This window comes from Notechis scutatus, chromosome 16, assembly GCF_049901735.1.
Source record: "Notechis scutatus isolate UNSWTSFEM ecotype Mainland chromosome 16, rNotScu1.2, whole genome shotgun sequence".
NCBI classification, from domain to species: Eukaryota; Metazoa; Chordata; class Lepidosauria; order Squamata; family Elapidae; genus Notechis; species Notechis scutatus.
In genome coordinates, this window is record NC_142024.1 from 6425143 (window position 1) to 6448051 (window position 22909).

General features: G+C 49.6%; 1 long non-coding RNA gene across 3 annotated transcripts; it reads left to right on the forward strand.

Moving 5' to 3' along the window:
- The first annotated feature begins 8890 nt into the window (after positions 1 to 8890).
- LOC148129413 (uncharacterized) lies at positions 8891 to 12075 on the forward strand. Of its 3 annotated transcripts, none has more exons than XR_015745539.1 (3): positions 8891 to 8944; positions 9670 to 9790; positions 11722 to 12075. It is a non-coding gene; the product is annotated as an uncharacterized LOC148129413 (long non-coding RNA). The 3 variants fall into 3 exon arrangements; XR_015745540.1 differs by lacking the exon at positions 8891 to 8944 and adding an exon at positions 8975 to 9061; XR_015745538.1 differs by lacking the exon at positions 8891 to 8944 and having other exon boundaries at positions 9086 to 9790.
- Positions 12076 to 22909: the final 10834 nt, after the last annotated feature.

Consider the following 22909-nt stretch of genomic DNA (forward strand, 5'->3'; position numbering starts at 1 on the left):
CCTCTCCCACTCACTCCCCCTCTCTCTCCATTTCTCTTTCCATCTCTCTCTGTGTCCATTTCTTTCTCCATTTCTCTCTCTCTCTCCCCCTCTCTCTTCTACTACTCTCCACTCCCTCTCTCCCTCCTTCCCCCTCCCTCCCTCTCTCCCTCTCTTTCTTCATTTCTCTCTCTCTCTCTCTCTCTCCATTTCTTTCTCCATTTCTCTCTCTCTCCATTTTTCTGTTACCCTGAGATTCTCTCTCTTCATCTCTCTCTCTCTCCCTCCTTCCCCCTCCCTCCCTCTCTCCCTCTCTTTCTTCATTTCTCTCTCTCTCCATTTCTTTCTCCATTTCTCTCTCTCTCCATTTTTCTCTGTTACCCTCCAACTCTCTCCAACCCTCTCTCTCTACCTCTCCCACTCACTCCCCCTCTCTCTCCATTTCTCTTTCCATCTCTCTCTGTGTCCTTTTCTTTCTCCATTTCTCTCTCTCTCTCCCTCTCTCTTCTACTACTCTCCACTCCCTCCCTCCCTCCCTCCCTCTCTCTCTCAGCTTCCTCGGAAAACCACTTCTGGGGCAAACCCACTCAGCCTCCTCTCCAATTCCCCACAGCCTTGGCTCCTGTTGCCAGCGGCTTCTTCCTGGCCGTGGTTTCAACCAGCATCTGCATCTCCCCCCATTTCCATCCATACCTGGGCTCGCCTGGAGGGGGGGGCAGGGAAACAGTCAAACATTTGAGTCCCCCCAAATGAAACTTCAACCCAACCACCAGAAACCCCTGTCGAAGGGGATGGGCGTGGGGGGAGGGGGGAGGCCATGGACTGTTTCCCTACCCCCCCTTGTCCCACAGCTATTGCCGATGGCTTGGGGAGCAAAACCCAACATTCTTTTAGCCACGATCATCCCAGTTCACTTTTAATCTTGGGTCTTTCTTGACTGTCATGACTATTCAGAGTTGCTACTGTACAGCTTGTATCATCAGGGGATTTAATAAAGTTTGGAATGATGTCTCCATGAGTGCTTTGCTGGTGCCATTCTATAACGAAAGTGCTGGCATCTTTGATATTCCTGGCTAATTTCTATCGGGGGCAGAGAGAATAGGACAGAAGGCCAATCGAAGGACAAGATTCAGGCTAAAGGAAAAGAAAAGGAAACACTTCCTGCTCACTTTTTTTAAGTGAAAAAAAAAGAGACTTGGCTGAGTCAATTCTAAGGACACAGAAAATGCCTGTTGGGTCAAATACAAACAACAGTGCTCCTGGGCACGTGCTGAGAACTTTAAACCTTGCTATTGGGTCACTGTTTAATTGAAGCAACCACACAGATTCATCAGTCTCCAGCTGTGATTTCTCCTTCCCCCCCAAGACCCAACCCCAAAGCAGTAACGGGGGGTGGGGGTGGACTCCAGCTGTGGCGGACAGAAGACAGGGAGGGAAAGGGGGGGGGGGGTTCAGAGGGTATGGGACCGCAGAGCTCTTGCTCCCAGAGTGGGATGGAGGGAGGGGGACATCAAAGACTTTCAAACCAAAAGCATTCTGTATTTTCTAATCCTATAAGTACCACAATATGAGCAACAGTGGCACAGTGGTCAGAGTTCAGTACTGCAGGCTGCTTCTGCTGACTGTTGGCTGCCTGCAATTTTGGTCATTCAAATCTCACCAGGCTTAAGGTTTGAACTCAGCATTCCGTCCTTCTGAGGTGGGTAAAATGAGGACCCAGATTGTTGGGGGCAAGAGGCTGACTCCGTAAACTGCTTAGAGAGGGCTGTGAAGCACTGTGGAGCTATATATAAGTAAGGGCTATTGCTATCTTTCCTTCCTTCCTTCCTTCCTTCCTTCCTTCCTTCCTTCCTTCCTTCCTTCCTTCCTTCCTTCCTTCCTTGTAGTTAGAACGCAGTATTGCAGGCTGACTCTGCCCACTGCCAGCAGTTCAATTCTGACCAACTGGCTCAAGGTCGACTCAGCCTTCCACCTTTCCGGGGTGGGTAAAATGAGGACCCAGATTGTTGGGGGCAAGAGGCTGACTCTGTAAACTGCTTAAAGAGTGCTGAAAAAGCATTGTAAAGCGGTATATATGTCTAAGTGCTATTGCTATTGTCACCCTTATTTATTTAAGTCAATAAGCAACATTGGGACTCTCTCCCTGATGGAAGTGAACCAAAATTCTCAGGATTCTGTCCCTGGTCACTAAGAGCTAAAGGAGATGAAAGGTTTCTGTTTTGTTTAATGGAACCTGACCGCCATGATTCATGAGAGAGTGAACAGTGCATTTCAGAGGTGCTATTCAGCAGGTTCTGACCGGTTCTCGAGAACCGGTGGCAGAAACCCGTTTTCCCCTCTGGAGTGATGGGGGAAGCAGAGTAAGATCCCATGTCGGATTTCGCCAGACCTGTAATCTGATTATTTTTATTTATATTAACTTTTGCGATTCCTTCCCTTACACCTGCCATAACGAAAAACCTCCACCAGGTGGCAGGATGCTTTTGCTGTGCAATTTCTGTCCTTCACCTGCCATAACGCAAAATGGCCACGAGATGGCGGGCTATTACTGATAATGCAATTTCCTATCGACTTTAAAAAGCACGGTTTTTATCTAATTTGAGATCTATTTCCACCCCGTTTTCCCTTCTAGAGTGATGGGGGACTCAGAGTAAGATCCCTCGTCGTATTTCACCAGATCTGTAACATGATTATTTTTATTTTTATTAACTTTTGTGATTCCTTCCCTTACACCTGCCATAACGAAAAGCCTCCACAAGGTGGCAGGCTGTTATTGCTGTGCAATTTCTGTACTCCACCTGCCGTGCGCAAAATGGCCACGAGATGGCGGGCTATTATTATTGAGTTCTTTCCTCCACCTGCCATGCGCAAAATGGCCACATATGGCGAGCTATTATTATTGGGTTCTTTCCTCCACCTGCCATGCGCAAAATGGCCACGAGATGGCGGGCTATTATTATTGAGTTCTTTCCTCCACCTGCCATGACGCCAAATGGCCACGAGATGGCGAGGTATTATTATTGAGTTCTTCCTCCACCTGCCATGTGCAAAATGGCCACGAGATGGCGAGCTATTATTATTGAGTTCTTTCCTCCACCTGCCATGCGCAAAATGGCCACGAGATGGCGAGGTATTATTATTGAGTTCTTTCTCCACCTGCCATGACGCCAAATGGCTACGAGATGGCAGGCTATTATTATTGAGTTCTTTCCTCCACCTGCCATGCGCAAAATGGCCACGAGATGGCGAGGTATTATTATTCTTTCCTCCACCTGCCATGACGAAAAATGGCCACGAGATGGCGGGCTATTAAGTTCTTTCCTCCACCTGCCATGCGCAAAATGGCCACATATGGCGAGCTATTATTATTGAGTTCTTTCCTCCACCTGCCATGACGCCAAATGGCCACGAGATGGCGGGCTATTATTGTTAATGCAATTTCCTATCGACTTTAAAAGCACGGTTTTTATCTAATTTGAGATCTATTTCCACCCCGTTTTCCCTTCTAGAGTGATGGGGGACTTAGAGTAAGATCCTCGTCGTATTTCACCAGATCTGTAACATGATTATTTTTATTTTTATTAACTTTTGCGATTCCTTCCCTTACACCTGCCATAACGAAAAGCCTCCACAAGGTGGCAGGCTGTTATTGCTGTGCAATTTCTGTACTCCACCTGCCATGCGCAAAATGGCCACGAGATGGCGAGGTATTATTATTCTTTCCTCCACCTGCCATGACGCTATTAAAAATGGCCACGAGATTATTGTTCTTCCTCCCTGCATGCAAAATGAGCTATTATTATTGAGTTCTTTCCTCCACCTGCCATGACGCCAAATGGCCACGAGATGGCAGGCTATTATTATTAAGTTCTTTCCTCCACCTGCCATGACGCAAATGGCCACATATGGCGGGCTATTATTATTGAGTTCTTTCCTCCACCTGCCATGCGCAAAATGGCCACATATGGCGGCTATTATTATTGGGTTCTTTCCTCCACCTGCCATGACGAAAAATGGCCACGAGATGGCGGGCTATTATTATTGAGTTCTTTCCTCCACCTGCCATGCGCAAAATGGCCACGTATGGCGGGCTATTATTATTGAGTTCTTTCCTCCACCTGCCATGACGCCAAATGGCCACGAGATGGCGGGCTATTATTATTGAGTTCTTTCCTCCACCTGCCATGCGCAAAATGGCCACGAGATGGCGGGCTATTATTATTATTAAGTTCTTTCCTCCACCTGCAATGATGCAAAATGGCCACGAGATGGCGGACTATTATTATTAAGTTCTTCCTCCACCTGCCATGCGCAGAATGGCCACGAGATGGCGGGCTATTATTATTAAGTTCTTTCCTCCACCTGCCATGCGCAAAATGGCCACGAGACGGCGGGCTATTATTATTAAGTTCTTTCCTCCACCTGCCATGCGCAAAATGGCCACGAGACGGCGGGCTATTATTATTATTAAGTTCTTTCCTCCACCTGCAATGACGCAAAATGGCCACGAGATGGCGGGCTATTATTATTATTAAGTTCTTTCCTCCACCTGCCATGACGCAAAATGGCCACGAGATGGCGGGCTATTATTATTATTAAGTTCTTTCCTCCACCTGCAATGACGCAAAATGGCCACGAGACGGCGGGCTATTATTATTATTAAGTTCTTCCTCCACCTCCACCAAAATGGCGAGATGGCTATTATTATTAAGTTTTTCCTCCACCTGCAATGACGCCACGAGATGGCGGGCTATTATTATTAAGTTCTTTCCACCACCTGCCATGCATGCGCAAAATGGCCACGAGACGGCGGGCTATTATTATTAAGTTCTTTCCTCCTCCTGCCATGCGCAAAATGGCCACATATGACGAGCTATTATTATTGAGTTCTTTCCTCCACCTGCCATGCGCAAAATGGCCACGAGATGGCGAGGTATTATTATTGAGTTCTTTCCTCCACCTGCCATGCGCAAAATGGCCACGAGATGCCGAGGTATTATTATTGAGTTCTTTCCTCCACCTGCCATGCGCAAAATGGCCACGAGATGGCGAGGTATTATTATTGAGTTCTTTCCTCCACCTGCCATGACGCCAAATGGCCACGAGATGGCGAGGTATTATTATTGAGTTCTTTCCTCCACCTGCCATGCGCAAAATGGCCACGAGATGGCGAGGTATTATTATTGAGTTCTTTCCTCCACCTGCCATGCGCAAAATGGCCACGAGATGGCGAGGTATTATTATTCTTTCCTCCACCTGCCATGACGAAAAATGGCCACGAGATGGCGGGCTATTAAGTTCTTTCCTCCACCTGCCATGCGCAAAATGGCCACATATGGCGAGCTATTATTATTGAGTTCTTTCCTCCACCTGCCATGACGCCAAATGGCCACGAGATGGCGGGCTATTATTATTAAGTTCTTTCCTCCACCTGCCATGCGCAAAATGGCCACATATGACGAGCTATTATTATTCTTTCCTCCACCTGCCATGCGCAAAATGGCCACGAGATGGCGGGCTATTATTATTGGGTTCTTTCCTCCACCTGCCATGCGCAAAATGGCCACGAGATGGCGGGCTATTATTATTGAGTTCTTCCTCCACCTGCCATGCGCAAAATGGCCACGAGATGGCGGGCAATTATTATTGAGTTCTTTCCTCCACCTGCCATGAGGCCAAATGGCCACGAGATGGCGAGGTATTATTATTGAGTTCTTTCCTCCACCTGCCATGACGCCAAATGGCCACATATGGCGAGGTATTATTATTGAGTTCTTTCCTCCACCTGCCATGCGCAAAATGGCCACGAGATGGCGAGGTATTATTATTCTTTCCTCCACCTGCCATGACGCCAAATGGCCACGAGATGGCGGGCTATTATTATTAAGTTCTTTCCTCCACCTGCCATGCGCAAAATGGCCACGAGATGGCGGGCTATTATTATTAAGTTCTTTCCTCTACCTGCCATGCGCAAAATGGCCACGAGATGGCGGGCTATTATTATTAAGTTCTTTCCTCTACCTGCCATGCGCAAAATGGCCACATATGGCGAGGTATTATTATTGAGTTCTTTCCTCCACCTGCCATGCGCAAAATGGCCACGAGATGGCGGGCTATTATTATTGAGTTCTTTCCTCCACCTGCCATGCGCAAAATGGCCACGAGATGGCGGGCTATTATTATTAAGTTCTTTCCTCTACCTGCCATGCGCAAAATGGCCACGAGATGGCGGGCTATTATTATTAAGTTCTTTCCTCTACCTGCCATGCGCAAAATGGCCACATATGGCGAGGTATTATTATTGAGTTCTTTCCTCCACCTGCCATGCGCAAAATGGCCACGAGATGGCGGGCTATTATTATTGAGTTCTTTCCTCCCCTGCCATGACGCCAAATGGCCACGAGACGGCGGGCTATTATTATTAAGTTCTTTCTTCCACCTGCAATGACGCAAAATGGCCACGAGATGGCGGACTATTATTATTAAGTTCTTTCCTCCACCTGCCATGCGCAGAATGGCCACGAGATGGCGGGCTATTATTATTAAGTTCTTTCCTCCACCTGCCATGCGCAAAATGGCCACGAGACGGCGGGCTATTATTATTATTAAGTTCTTTCCTCCACCTGCAATGATGCAAAATGGCCACGAGATGGCGGACTATTATTATTAAGTTCTTTCCTCCACCTGCCATGCGCAGAATGGCCACGAGATGGCGGGCTATTATTATTAAGTTCTTTCCTCCACCTGCCATGCGCAAAATGGCCACGAGACGGCGGGCTATTATTATTATTAAGTTCTTTCCTCCACCTGCAATGACGCAAAATGGCCACGAGATGGCGGGCTATTATTATTATTAAGTTCTTTCCTCCACCTGCAATGACGCAAAATGGCCACGAGACGGCGGGCTATTATTATTATTAAGTTCTTTCCTCCACCTGCCATGCGCAAAATGGCCACGAGATGGCGGGCTATTATTATTAAGTTCTTTCCACCACCTGCCATGCGCAAAATGGCCACGAGACGGCGGGCTATTATTATTAAGTTCTTTCCTCCTCCTGCCATGCGCAAAATGGCCACGAGATGGGGGGCTATTATTATTTTTTCCTCCACCTGCAATGACGCAAAATGGCCACGAGACGGCGGGCTATTATTATTAAGTTCTTTCCTCCACCTGCCATGCGCAAAATGGCCACGAGACGGCGGGCTATTATTATTAAGTTCTTTCTTCCACCTGCCATGCGCAAAATGGCCACGAGACTAGCCGGCTATTATTATTAAGTTCTTTCCTCCACCTGCAATGACGCAAAGTGGCCACGAGACGGCGGGCTATTATTATTAAGTTCTTTCCTCCACCTGCCATGCGCAAAATGGCCACGAGACGGCGGGCTATTATTATTAAGTTCTTTCTTCCACCTGCCATGCGCAAAATGGCCACGAGACGGCCGGCTATTATTAAGTTCTTTCCTCCACCTGCAATGACGCAAAATGGCCACGAGACGGCGGGCTATTATTATTAAGTTCTTTCCTCCCCTGCAATGACGCAAAATGGCCACGAGATGGCGGGCTATTATTATTAAGTTCTTTCCTCCACCTGCCATGCGCAAAATGGCCACATATGACGAGCTATTATTATTGAGTTCTTTCCTCCACCTGCCATGCGCAAAATGGCCACGAGATGGCGAGGTATTATTATTGAGTTCTTTCCTCCACCTGCCATGCGCAAAATGGCCACGAGATGGCGAGGTATTATTATTGAGTTCTTTCCTCCACCTGCCATGCGCAAAATGGCCACGAGATGGCGAGGTATTATTATTGAGTTCTTTCCTCCACCTGCCATGACGCCAAATGGCCACGAGATGGCGAGGTATTATTATTGAGTTCTTTCCTCCACCTGCCATGCGCAAATGGCCACGAGATGGCGAGGTATTATTATTGAGTTCTTTCCTCCACCTGCCATGCGCAAAATGGCCACGAGATGGCGAGGTATTATTATTCTTTCCTCCACCTGCCATGACGAAAAATGGCCACGAGATGGCGGGCTATTAAGTTCTTTCCTCCACCTGCCATGCGCAAAATGGCCACATATGGCGAGCTATTATTATTGAGTTCTTTCCTCCACCTGCCATGACGCCAAATGGCCACGAGATGGCGGGCTATTATTATTAAGTTCTTTCCTCCACCTGCCATGCGCAAAATGGCCACATATGACGAGCTATTATTATTCTTTCCTCCACCTGCCATGCGCAAAATGGCCACGAGATGGCGGGCTATTATTATTAAGTTCTTTCCTCTACCTGCCATGCGCAAAATGGCCACATATGGCGAGCTATTATTATTGGGTTCTTTCCTCCACCTGCCATGCGCAAAATGGCCACGAGATGGCGGGCTATTATTATTGAGTTCTTTCCTCCACCTGCCATGCGCAAAATGGCCACGAGATGGCGGGCTATTATTATTGAGTTCTTTCCTCCACCTGCCATGAGGCCAAATGGCCACGAGATGGCGAGGTATTATTATTGAGTTCTTTCCTCCACCTGCCATGACGCCAAATGGCCACATATGGCGAGGTATTATTATTGAGTTCTTTCCTCCACCTGCCATGCGCAAAATGGCCACGAGATGGCGAGTATTATTATTCTTTCCTCCACCTGCCATGACGCCAAATGGCCACGAGATGGCGGGCTATTATTATTAAGTTCTTTCCTCCACCTGCCATGCGCAAAATGGCCACGAGATGGCGGGCTATTATTATTAAGTTCTTTCCTCACCTGCCATGCGCAAAATGGCCACGAGATGGCGAGGTATTATTATTCTTTCCTCCACCTGCCATGACGTAAAATGGCCACGAGATGGCGGGCTATTAAGTTCTTTCCTCCACCTGCCATGGCAAAATGGCCACGAGATGGGGGTTATTATTATTGAGTTCTTTCCTCCACCTGCCATGACGTAAAATGGCCACGAGATGGCGGACTATTATTATTAAGTTCTTTCCTCCACCTGCAATGACGCAAAATGGCCACGAGACGGCGGGCTATTATTGTCAATGCAATTTCCCATAGACTTATAAAACCGCGGTTTTCACGTAATTTGAGGTCTATTTTCACCCCGTTTTCCCCCTAGAGTGATGGGGGACGCAGAGGAAGATATTTTCCCCGAGTCCCTTCTACAAAAGCTCCGTCTGTCCCATTAAAAGGCGGGTTACAATCAAGGCGCGACGTCTCCCCCCTTTAGGCCCCCTTGCAATCGTCCTATCTTTTCCAATAGAACCGAATTGAGGCGGCCTGCTGACTGCCTGATAGGGACAACCGGTTGGGGCAGGAAAAATATCTAATTGCCGGGCCCGGGGAGGAAGCGAAGGGAAATCAGCATCACACGAGAGAGAAATATCATCTTTGAAAACGGTCCAGCTGGTGTATTGGAGCGGGGCAAGCAATCGGATAGACACCTCCTTGCAAGGGGCCTTTATCTCCAGCAGCCTAGAGCGTCGACAAAAGTCCTATTAGGGGGAAAGGCAGCAGCTGGGAGTTTGCCTGGCGTCGCTAATAATCCACTTTTAAGGCCAAAAAAGTGGGGGGAAAGGCATTTTTAGAGGCGAGGCTCCACATTTGCAAAGCGATACTTCTTTTGCTTGAGCCAGAGCCGCTTCTGTCGCCCCTGGGCATGAGTTTTCTTTTCTTTTTTCTTTTGAAGGTGCGACTATCAAGTCGAAATTGCCATTTTATTTTTTTGGGCGGGGTGCAAAGCTGCAATGAACTGGGCCAGAACCCGCTACTGAATTAATATTCTTCCAGGGCTTCGGGGCCAAATAGAGGTAAGTGAACAGCTTGCATGCACATTGCAGCCTTTAAAAAATGGGGTGGTGGTGGACGGAAATAAAATTAAAAAAACTTCAGAGAAACGGTGGAAACCATGATTGACGTCTTTGGGTCATCGAAGAAAGATTAGACCCAGAAGGATGGAGGCAAGAAATGGAAGTTTTTCATGGCAAGTGCATTAAGTGCCCTTATTCCATCCTATCCTTTATTCTATTCTTCTTGGTATTGTGTGTTGTGTGTTCTACTCTATTCCTACTTTACTCTAATTCTGCTCTAATTCTAATTTACTCTACTCCTACTCCACCCCATTCTATTCTTCATTCTAGTCTAGTCTAGTCTAGTCTAGTCTAGTCTAGTCTAGTTAGTTAACCTGGGTTAAGGGTCTTGTGAACCCACAGCCCAAGTGGCTCGTGCTTGGCCACACCTGCCATAAATTGCCTCCACTGTGGCCTTAGCAGGCTGGCTGAAAACTAGTTCATGGTTTCAGCCCATCCTGGCTTTGTGGAATGCATGGATCTAATCTGGGTTTTCTGCCCAGGTGATAAACCATTTGGCTTTAAACCTTGGAAGGGCCTCCCTTTGTGTTCTAAGACTGAATTTCTGAGGGTGCCACCTCCCAAATCTTCAAAGACCTGTGCCCTTTGCCCAGTGCCCCACAATCCCAATTTCTCCTCATGTGCTGTTAAAACCAAAGCAGGTGCCTTGAGCCAATCTCTGCATGCCAAAAAATGGGCTTCCTGGTTGTTTTTGACCTTTATTTCTCTTTTTAGATGCTCTGGCTTCCAAATTTCTTCCTGCTCTCCCCCTCACTCCATCCCTTTGCGCGTCCCTCTCCACCCCTCAACAAAACCAGACAGAGATTCCCTTCTCGGCCTGTTTTAGATCCTGTAGATCTCTCACAGGATTTCACTGGTTCTCCCTCCTTTCTCTGAATCGGGGTTATTTCCAGCACAAATCGTTCCGCAGGGAACCATTGCCCAAAGAACCTTTTTATGAGATCCCTCGTAAAGAGCCCAGGCTTGGGGGCAAAGTAATAATACTGCCCTTATTGTTTTAACACAATAAAACAAATGTGTATGATGGGGAGGGGATTGGATGAGCTGAAGAGCAAGGGTGTTTTGTTTTTTTTTGCATTGGTAAATAATGTTTATTGCTCTGTGCGTGGTTTGCAACCATTTAGAGAGGGCCAGAAAAATGCACCGTTTGAGGTGCAGGCAGTACAACGCAACCTGGAAGCCCCCCCTTCACCTACAAGCGTTGAAGGGTGGCAGTTCCCAGAGCCCCTTCACCTGTTCAGGTATAAGATCCAAGAAGGCACCAAGAACTCCACAGTCCTCCTCCCCTTCCCCTCCTCCTCCTCTCCACAAACCTAATTTCCTTCCAACACTGATGGTGTTACTTAGTTTGGTTCTGAAACGTCTACAAGGAAACCACCCAGCTTGGAGAGCCCCAAGGACCTCTGAGCTACAGCCCTGAGCTACAAATATTCTTATCGATATCCCAAAGTTGCTTTCCCAAGGGAGAACTGGACTTTCCTGGGGTTTCTTTGAAGATGTTTCACTTCCCATCCAAGAAGCTTCTTCAACTCTATCGACATCCTATCGATACCTTCTCTCATTCTCCACTTGGAGGTTGAGTCCCTTAAGGTTTGCTCCTCCCTCTTCTTCCCATCAAGCTTCCCATCCTGCAGGGGCCACGCGTAAGGCTTTAAAGCCAGTGGCATGTACCACGCGGGCTCCTCCTTAGTGCCAGGGCTGTTAACTCCTCTGTGCTCTGGAAGAAAGGTTGCATTTCAACTTTTCTTTTTGAAATGGTTTGCACCCTCCGCTTGGTTTCGGCTCTCGGTTTCCCAAATCCCCGGCTCTCGGCCCTGTGCCCGAATCCTCCCAGGTGCTTCATTTGCTTTCCTTGCCGTTTTTTTCTCCAGGTAGCCAAGAGGTGGGCCGGGTGTTGTGTATGCCCAGTTTCCCGGCGGCTTCCCCAGTGCAACCTGCCAACTGCAACCTTCCTCCCGCGGAGCTTCGCCCAACCCTCCACCGGAAGCATGGCCTCGTCCCCCTACGGAGGGAAGCTTCTCCCCAGCCGGGTCTGCCCCAAGCAGGAAAATGGGACCTCTCTCTCTCTTGGAGGCTCTGGGCGATGCCCCCAAGCCCCCTTCGTAACGCCTGGATTCTCCGCCATCGGACATCTCACTGAAGAAGGAAGTTTCCCCCACCAAGAGGCTGTGTGGAAATCTGCTAAAATATTCGTATTGGGGGGAGGAAATAAAGACTCGGCGGGATGGGGTTTTTTTAAAAAAAATATTTATTAGAAAGACACACTTGCAGAAGGAGAAACTGCTCTGCAAACCAGCCATGGAGGGCAAGGAAACCCCCTCCCTCTTCCTGTTTTGAGAGGGGGGAAACACCTCCCTGGCTGGAATCTGTATAGCGTTGCTTTCTTGTGGGGGGAGGTCTATGCATCACTAGTAGCTTTTGAGACAGACAAAGTGATCCAGTATCCAAACTCCATGTTCTTTTTTTAATTTTTATTATTTTTATTTGGATGGTAGAGCACAGCCTGTTTGTGTGGGGCTGTCTTCTTATCTTTTTTTCCCCTCTCCTTTGACTTCCTGTGTTTCTCTCTTTGATGGGCATCGTTGGTTGGTTTGCTCGCTCGCTTGTTTCCATCCTGGCCTTTCTGGGCATTTGGTTGACTCGGGACTCCCGTCCTTCCGAGGTCGAGGTCGGTTAAACGAGGACCCGGATTGTTTGGGGGGTGCAATGCGTTGTTGACTCTGCAAACCGCTTAGAGACGGCCGTAAAAGCCCTGTGAAGCGGCATAGAAGTCTTAAAGTGCTATTGCAGCTTCGCGGTTGCAGGGAGGCCCATCAGCCCATCAGGGTTTGGCTGCCTGGGAATTGTTGGGAAGGAGGCAGGAAGGATATTGTGCTTGGGGGAATGGGGGTAACCCATTGCTTCCCTTCTGGAAGTCTCTCTCTGTGTGTGGGGGTGTCCTTGGTCCTCTCTGAGCTTGGTTTTCTTGCAGACGTCTCATGACCCAATTAGGTAACATCATCAGTGCAGTGAGGAAGGGGTGATTAGGGCACTGATGATGTTACCAACCTGGGTGATGAGACGCCTGCCAGAAAACCCAAGTTTGGAGAGCACCAAAGACCCCACAGTTCAACCCTGAGCTGTATTCTCCTCTCTTGTGTGTATGCATGTGTGTGTGTATACAATACACAGGTATGCTCTGTTTTAATTGGCTTTTGTGCCCAAAGGGTGCAGTGTTTTATTTTAAGACAGGGCAGCCTGGGTGAGGATACGGAATTGCACATTTTCCCTGGTATCCACACCCAGGCAACCAACATGGAGCCCTTGCCAGCTTTTAACCAGTGTGTGTGTATGTGTGTGTGTGTGTTTGCACAGTTTGGGGTGGGGGAAAGAATGCAGGGGCCAATTTTGAGGACACCCTGCTGCGTCTGTGTTTTTCCCCTCCCCTGGTGCATTTTCACTGAACCCAAGATAGCTCAGTTGGTATCTTAGCTTCTTGTTAAAAGCATCCCATCCACTTGAAGGCTTTCCAGCAAAGCAGTTGAAAGAACAATAAAAAACAAAAAAGAGAATTCACTCCGTTTGTAAAACAGGTAGGGTGTCGGGGTGCGTCCTTCAGAACTTACAATTCCTTTTTTGGGTGGGTGGGGGGGAGACTAATATTAAAGTATTGGTGGGTAAACAGCCCAGCTTATTAGATGAAATCCTGGCCTCATCAGCCAGCAAAGGGGTAAGTATGAAATAATAGTGTTACCAGTTGTGGGAACCACCAGATGGCAACGAGGACAAGAAGAACAGGTAAGAACAGGTAAGTGGAGGGCACAGGTGCTGGGAAGATGTGGGGGCAGGCAGGCCTTAGCCAGAGTGGGTTGGCAAGAGCCCCCCAAGAGCTGGCCTGCCTGCAGCCCCCATCTTCCCAGCGCCTGCATTTCCCTCCCTCCTCTTGCCCCCCCCATCTTTGGCCTCAAGGGGGGGACCGAGGTAGGGAGGGGCAGGCCCTGGGTGCCCCCCTTCCAGGTCTGCAGGGTTGGGGTGGCCCCTGCCATCTTCCCAGGGCCATCATCCTCTTCCTCCTCCCCTCTTCTGCCCCAGGAGGGCTGCTGGGGGCTGAGTGGAGGTGGGGAGAGGAAGGCACTTGGGAGGATGTTAGAGGCTGGCTGGGGAGGGGCTCCTTGGCAACGCCCCTCCTCTTCGCTTCCCAGCTCCCCTGGTGCCAGGCAATGGGGGAATGGGAGGTCCTGGGCTGGAGGGTGGGGACATTGGCAGGCCAGGGGCAAAGGCCTCCCTTGAAAAGCCAGGGAGAGCCTGCCAATCCCCCCACCTCTCTGGGCCTCCCTTTCCCTGCTGAGCCTCAGCCAGCATGGCACCAAGGGGGCTGGGAAGAGGAGAGGAGGTGGGCAAGGAGCCCCTCCCCAGCCTGCCTCTGACCTCCTTCCAGGGCCTGCCTTGCCCACCTCCTCCAGCAGCCCTCCTTGGGGGGAAGAAGAGGAAAGCCCTGGGAAGATGGGGAGGGGCCTCTCAGCCCAGTAGACTGGGGGGCACCCAGGGTCTGCCCCTCCCTGGTCCCCCCCTTGGGGCCATAGATGGGAGGGGCCAGAGGAGGGAGGGAAATGGGGGAAGGGAGGGTTGGGAGGGGTGTAGGTGGGGGGGAATGAAACACCCAGGAATGCAGAAGAGACAAACTTTATTAAAGTTCAAAAAAACAAGCAGTACACCCCCCTCTGATCCCAGCCCACCCCACCTGCCCTCCCCTCCCACCCCCCTCCCCCCACCCCTATACCCCCTTGCCCTTTGGCTTCAGTCCTGGCTTAAAGGGGCCCAGGGGGAGGTCCTAGGAAGAGGGGGTATGTGCCCCCTCCTCCCAGGAGCCCCCTTCTCCCCCAGACCCCTTTTAGGCCAGGATTGAAGCCAAAGGCATTGATGGTGACTGAGGGAGGCCAATGGGACATGGGTGGGTGTGATGGGCCAGAGAACAGTCGACCAATGTCCCTTGGCTTGGAGTGGCCAAACTGCCACCCTGAGGACCAAGGGCATTGGGCAGCCGCTCTCTGCCCAGCCCACCTGCACCCCAGCCCCATTTCTCGGCCTCCCCCGGTCCCCACCAACCCTCAGCTTCAACCATGGCAGAAGACAAGCTGGCAAGAGAGGCTCTGGGGATGCCCAGGGCTGCCCTGGGGGGCTTGGATGCCCCAGGCCTTCCTAGGGCCTCCCTGCCAGCCTCCCGATGCCATGGCTGGCTCCTGGCCTTTCTCCCCCCTCCTGAGGGTGACCCACCATGCACAGAGATTTTCTCTGTGCGCCCACTGCTATAAGCAGGCATGCACAAGTGTATATTATTTGAAATTAACTCCAAGATTTGGAATAAATTGTGCACACCTGCTTAGAGCAAGGGGAGGAACTGCAGACTTGCCTCAAGACACACCTGGATTTTCCGGCTCACCTGCCTAGGTGCTGGGAAGATTGGGGGAGGGAGCATGCATGACACCCAATGAAGCACAAGGAAGACCTTACACATAAAAAGTTTTCAACTGACAAGTTTAACTTGTGCAGACTTCTAACTAGAGCTGAAGTCCACCCACCTAAGTTTGCCAAGGCCAAGAACCACTGGAGACCCTAAAATGGGGGTCTTCAAACTTGACAGCTTTTAAGAGTTGTGGGCTTCAACTCCCAGAATTCCTCCTCCAGTTGTGTTAGTTCAGGAATTCTGGGGGTTGAAGTTCACAAGTCTTACAAGTTTGAAGACCCTTGATCTATCTCTATCACCTATCAATTATCTATCTCTATATCATCCCTCTATCCTCTATATCGGGGCTCTTCAAACTTGACAGCTTTAAGACTTGTGGACTTCAACTCCCAGAATTCATGTTAGCTCAAGAATTCTGAGCCAAGCTTTGCTGGCTGAGGAATTCTTGGAGCTGAAGTCCACAAGTCTTAAATTGGCCACGGTTGGAGACCTCTGCTCTAGAGCATCCTATGGAGATAGGATTCTGCCCTCTGTGTGAAGAACTCAACACAGAATCCAGAAGAATTGGAGACCCAACACCTGCAGGGCCTGGCACTTGTCCCAAGTCCCAGATTTCTGAACACAGAACTGAGAAGAATTGGGGGCCACCACCAAGTGAAGGTGTGGAGCTCTCTGGTCTCCAAAGAATGGTGAACTTCGGTTTCCAGAATTCTCCAATCCACGGGATGGAGAATGCTGGGAACTGAATTGCTGCTATCTGGTGTCTTGGGGAGAAAGGGGACATCTTAAGCTTCTCCAGCCACCATTGCTAAGGATTCTGGGAGCTAAAATCCCTCCCTTTGAAAGTTGTATCTTTCAATGGATGGACTACAGCTCCCAAAACTCTTAACTCCTCCTGCAGAATTCTGGGAGTTGAGTGGGAGCCATCTAGTGGCTTCCACTCTGGAGGACTCCAATTCCCATAATTCTGAGAGTTGAAGTCCACACCCTTCTAAAGGCCAATTGGCTTTCTGAAAGCAAGTCCAGACCTACTTGGGGGGAGGTATAGATGACCCTCTTAGATCAGGGTTTCCCACCCTTAGCAAGATGTGTGGATTTCAACACCCAGAATTCCCCAAACCGATTGGCTGGGGAATTCTGGGGTTTGCAGTCCACACACCTTCAAGTTTGAAAAACACTGATCTAAGTTCCTCTGACACCTCAACTCTGTCCAAACATCTGAATTTGCTCTACACAATCCTACCAGATAAACACTCGTGGTCCTAAAGGCTCACAACAGCCATGATTCCTTGACCAGCCACAGCTTAAAACTTACCACTTAAATTAAATTTACCACTTCAATTTACCATTTACTGCCTCAAGCGTATCTCCACAAATCATCAAACATGGTTCTTTAGCCAAGCTGAGGACTTAAGACTCCATTCACCTAACTTGCAAATTAGAGAGATCCTGGCTACCTTGGGGATCCACTCACACCCAACAATAAGACTTGCTAACTCCTTATCCACTCACGATCAACAATAAGACTTGCTAACTCCTTATCCACTCACGATCAACAATAAGACTTGCTAACTCCTTATCCACTCACGATCAACAATAAGACTTGCTAACTCCTTATCCACTCACGACCAACAATAAGACTTACTAACTCCTTATTCTACACCTGATCTGTCCGGTGACCTCAAGCAACAAGTGTGTGTGTGTTGGGGGGTCTCAGTTCCTGGTGGGCACCACACAGGCGGCGAAGAAAGGCGTGCGTGGGTCACAATGCAGTAAAAGCCGCAGGGAAGAACGTTTCTCCATCGGGATCTGGCCGTTTTGCCCGCTGCGGTTTCGGTGCAGAGCGATCCAGGCCTCCGAAAGAAATGCACAAGAGGCTGTTTTTACAAGCCGAGAACAGACACACACGATCCCTTCCCATACAGAAATAAAAATAAGAGGAATTGGGGGGAGTGGGGGATTCAAAGCATGCATTGTGCTGCCAGTCCAACTCTTCCTGCTGTTGTTTGGTCCCAAGAGTTTTAAGCCACAAAATGTGGTGGCACGTTGGTCTTCCATCTCTGCGTCTCCAGGGCTGGGTGGGTGGGATTGGCCTCCCGAAGAGGAAGGGGCAGCATGGAAGGCTGGCCTGGCTTTTTATTTTTTAAAGAAGGTTTTGTTTTGAGATGGTTTTAAGAACCCCCATTATTATTATTCTAAAGAGGCAGGGGTTTTTTGCAGCCATCGTGGTCTTTTTAAGCTCCCCTGCTGGAGGATAAAATTTTCTGGCATTTCCCTCCAGTGCTTCAGGGCCAGCTGGAACAATGCAGCCCCTTCCTCAGCCTTCCATAAGTGGCAACAGCTGTCCAGTTAACCCCCCAAAAAATCTGTCCATCCATCAGTCTCCATTGGAAAAATCCAAGTCTTCCACCACGTCCTCTTCTCCTCTTGCCAGCTGTTGCAACTCTGCCCGAGGCAGCGGTTTCCGAAGGTGGTGGCTCCGTTGGGGCACGGCCCTCTCGCCTCCTGGAGAAGGAAAAAAAACAGGGGTGTCAATCCAACCTCAAAGGGGAGAGGAGGGGACACAAAAAGGCAGCTGGGTGCTAATTAATCATCTGTGCTAATTAATGGATTGTCTGCAGGGCATAGGAGGGGGCGAGATGGAAATGGGAAGGTGGGCAGGATACAAGTTTAGTAATAAGTAAAGCAATAAATAAACCAAAGCACCTGGGTGTTTCAAATGGGGATGGAGGATAATGGAGAAGAAAATTTTTATTTCCTCCCCCCATTTTGTTGGGGGGGGGGGACAACCCTGTAAAGGGAGAGGCCTCCAAAACTCACATCCTAGAAATAAGGGGGGAATTGGGCTCCTCTCCAAATGTTTCTGGATGAGCTGTTGCAATCTATGGAGGTGAATTTAGAAGTATGCTCTTCCCTCTTAAAATGGGCTAGGGTGTTACTTCTTGAGCACATGGAAGGGGGGGTCCTTTTGGGGTTGGGACCCTCCCCCCAAACCCTCTGGTCTGCCTCTGCATTCTTCTGTGGGAGACCCACTCTGCCAAACCAAGTTTTCCACCTCCCCATCTGGCCCAAAGAGCTGGACCTGCAGATCTCATGATGGTCTAGAAAACTAAGTTGGGTGACCTAGAACTATGGGGGTTTATCCACCTGCCCACCCCAGAGAGGGGGAAAGAGGGAGAGAAGGAGCAGGGGAGAAGCCAAAGGGCCTTGGGAATGCTTGATGAGCACCAGAATGAAGGAGAAACATACATATGCACCCATCCTATGAAGACCTCGACTATGTCAGAATGGGCAAACAAGTGGCAACTTCAAATCTCAACAAACAAATGCTCTGTCTTACATATTGGTAAAAAAAAATCAGAAAATAAAATGCAAGCTGAATAGTCAAGACCTTGTTGATGATCCAACTCTGTTAAGGACCTTGGAGTACTCATCTCTAATGATCTAGGTGCCAGAACCCACTGTAACTACATAGCCAAAAGGGCATTAAGAGTTGTTAACCTAATCCTAAGTAGTTTTTTCTCCAGTAATATTGCACTACTAAGTAGAGCATACAAAACTTTTGCTAGACCAGTTCTCGAATACAGCTCATCAGTCTGGAATCCACATTACATATCGGATATTAATACAGTCGAGAAAACCCAGAGATATTTCACAAGAAGAATCCTCCACTCCTCTACTTGTAGCAGAATACCTTATGCCACCAGACCTGAAATTTGAGCCATAGACAATCTAGAATTACGCCGCCTCCGGTCCGATCTAAGTATAGTATATAAAATCATGTATTGCAATGTCCTACCTGTCAATGAATACTTCAGCTTCAACCACAACAACACAAGAGCACACAATAGATACAAACTCAAAGTAAATCCGCACCAAACTAGATTGCAAAAAATACGACTTCAGCCACAGAGTGGGTCAATGCCTGGAATACTCTACCTGACTCTGTGGTCTCATCCCCCAACCCCAAAACTTTTAACCATAGACTGTCTACTATTGACCTCACCCCTTTCCTGAGGGGTCTGTAGGGGCGTGCATAAGTGCACCAACATGCCTACCGTCCCTGTCCTATTGTTTCATGTGTGTGTGTGTGTGTGTGTATACACATACATATTTTTCTCATATGTATCCATGTATAAACTATATTTAATATATAAACTATGTTTATACTTATACCTATTATCTTGTAAGCAATTGACAAACCAAATAAAATACAATAAATCAATAAAAGTACCAGCCCCGCCCAAAGAAGTGCGAATACCATGCAGAGAAAGCAGAAAGCGAGCAGGAAAGGCTGGAGCTTTTTTCATGGGTTTCAACTCAACAAGGAGGCTGGGAATTGTCCACGCTGCCGGCCCCCTCCCGCCTCCCCTCCCCTCCCGAGGAAGCCATGGGGGGGCAGCCCTAAAGGACCCCCTTCTCCCCCCCAGCCCACCTGGAGGGGCAGCCCAAGCGGGAGCCTCCCTCCTCTAAGCGGCCCCGGCGGAGCTTCCCAATGGGCGCCACTCCGGAGCGGCTCCGGTTGCCCCAACGCGGGTTTGGGGGAGGGGGGAAGAAGGGACGAAGGAGGCCTCCCTTACCGGAACCGGGGCCGCCAAACCCGCCGGGCGCCCCCCCGAGACCCGCCGTCCTCGGGCCCGTCCGGGAAAGGAGCGCGAGGCGCCCGCAGCAGCTGCGCCCAAGTCCGGGCCCGCCCTGCGCAAAGGCGCACGTGGCTGGGGGGGGGACACGTGACCGGGTGGGCGGGGCTGGGCGGCCCTGGGAGCGGGTGGGCGTGGCCAGCTCAACGCCACACGCCTCCCGGGAGGGGTGTCTCGCCTGGCCCCGCCCCTCCCAGCCGTCGCTTCTCCCGCCCAGCCTCGACGTCATTCTCGCTCTGTAAAAATCTGATAGGGCGCCCTCCGGTGGCTCTGTTGGGCACAGCAGGCTGAAAAGGGACCATTAAGACCATTCATAGTGCTGGGGAAGCAAGTGGCGCCCTCCGGTGGCTCTTTTGGGCACAGCAGGTTTAAAGGGACGATTAAGACCATTCATAGTGCTGGGGAAGCAAGTGGCGCCCTCCGGTGGCTCTTTTGGGCACAGCAGGTTTAAAGGGACGATTAAGACCATTCATAGTGCTGGGGAAGCAAGTGGCGCCCTCCGGTGGCTCTTTTGGGCAATGCAGGCTTAAAGGGACCATTAACACCATTCATAGTGCTGGGGAAGCAAGTGGCGCCCTCCGGTGGCTCTTTTGGGCAATGCAGGCTTAAAGGGACCATTAACACCATTCATAGTGCTGGGGAAGCAAGTGGCGCCCTCCGGTGGCTCTTTTGAGCACAGCAGGCTTAAAGGGACCATTAAGACCATTCATAGACCATTCGAAGCAAGTGGCGCCCTCCGGTGGCTCTTTTGGGCAATGCAGGCTTAAAGGGACCATTAAGACCATTCGTAGTGCTGGGGAAGCAAGTGGCGCCCTCCGGTGGCTCTTTTGGGCATAGCAGGCTGAAAGGAACTATTAAGACCATTCATCAGTAAGCAAAGGGTGCCCTCTGGTGGCTAGTTTGTGAACTAACAGCTGTCTTATATATGGAAGAAGTGCCTAAGTCCGTGATGGCGAACCTATGGCCAAATTTACCTGCACACTGCGCATGTGCACACCTTCCAGCTGATTTTCGGCCTCCCAGAGGCTCGAGGGAAGCCTCTGAAGCCTCAGGAGGCTGAAAAACGGGCCTTCCGGAAATACCAGAACTGATGAAATGGGCCCGTTTTTCGGCCTCCCAAGGCTGCAGAGGTTTCCCTCGAGCCTCCGGGAGGAAAAGGCCTCAAACAGGCCGAAAACCAGTTGGGAGGCACACAGTGCAGCTAAGGGGGCAGCAGCAGCGGGATTGCACACACATGCGCAGGGGTTGTGGGGGTGCTGTGCGCATTGCCTTCTGGGTGCTGGCATGCGAGCGTGAAGGAACGCACAACTTTCAGCACAGGAGCCCAAAAAGGTTAGCCACCACTGGCCTAAGTTCTAGTCCAGGGATCTTCAAACCTGACGGTTTTAAGACTTGTGGACTTCAACTCCCAGAATTCCTCCTCCAGTCATGTTAGCTCAGGGATTCTGGGAGTTGAAGTCCACAAGTCTTAAACTTGCCAAGTTTGAAGACCTTGGATTAGGTAGGTAGGTAGGTAGGTAGGTAGGTAGATAGATAGATAGATAGATAGATAGGTAGGTAGGTAGGTAGGTAGGTAGATAGATAGGTAGATGGTAGATAGATAAAGATAGATCAGGGGTCTTCAAACTTGACAGCATTTAAGGCTTGTGGACTTCAACTCCCAGAATTCCTCTCCTCCAGTCATGTTAGCTCAGGAATTCTGGGAGTTGAAGTCCACAAGTCTTAAGCTTGCCAAGTTTGAAGACCCTTGGTCTAGGGCCTCCTGCTTGAGCAGGGGTTGGAACAGATGACCTCCAAGGTCCCTTCCAGCTCTATTCTGATTGATTGATTGAAATAGTCTAGGGTCTCCTGCTTGACTAGGGGGGTTGGACTAGAAGACCTCCGAGGTCCCTTCCAGCTCTATTCTGATTGATTGATCCATTGAAATGGCTAAGTTCTAGTCCAGGGATCTTCAAACTTGACAGCTTGAAGACTTGTGGACTTCCACTCCCAGAATTCCTCCTCCGGTCATGTTTAGCTCAGGAATTCTGGGAGTTGAAGTCCACAAGTCTTCAAGCTGTCAAGTTTGAAGACCTTTGTCCTAGTCAGTGGTTAAGATGATTATTCTTAAAAGAGGACAATAGAAGGCATATATATATGTTGACTATAAGCGTCCTCTTCTCGTTTCCAGCCTCCCCAAGCCTCTGCCCTGCACTTACAGGCCCTCCCGAACCCCTGCAAACCCCCCAGCAGCCGCATCCCTGGGGCCAGGGGCATATTTGCAGTGAGGGGGGGGGGAGAGAGGGGCATTTCATCGGTATAGCAGAGCTACTGAGATGTCTAACGGCAGCCTCCCTCCTTCTTCCCGCCCAACCTCCAGGGGAAACCTCCTCCAATCTCCCTTCCCCCAAGGCCTTCGGGGATAGGTCATTACAGGGTTGAGGATCCAGTGGAGGGAGTTTCACCAAAGGGTCCGAACCAGAGAGGGAAAAGAGGTAAGAAAAAAGGGGATCATCGGCAGGTTGTGCCTGCTGCCTCGATTTGGGGGTTATAAGAAATGACTTGTTCGTATTATTATGGGAAAACAAAAGGCTGTGATTTGATGCTAATGCTTTATTCCTGAAGTCAATGCTTCTCTTGAGTTGCTTTTCCTTACCTTTCCTCCCTTCTCTTTCCCCCCTTTCCCTTCCCTCCTTGTTGTTCTTTTATTTACTTATTTTGTATTTTATGGTACTTAATTAAAAAAAACCGTTCAGATTTGATCTAAGCCCTTCTTTTCTCCACGCACCGAAATAAAACGAACAAGGGCGGCTTTTGCAGTCGGTGGCAGAAGGAGAAACCCTCCGGGGAGAGTTGTGTGTTTTGACAACCAAGCCTTTCGAAGGTGCACCAACCAGCTTCCTTTCCCCCAACCTGTGTGTGTTTATGTGTGTGCGCGTGTGTGTTTTGCTCCCTCATCTCCGTGTCTCCTTCTGGACTGACAGCATCTGGCGGTGG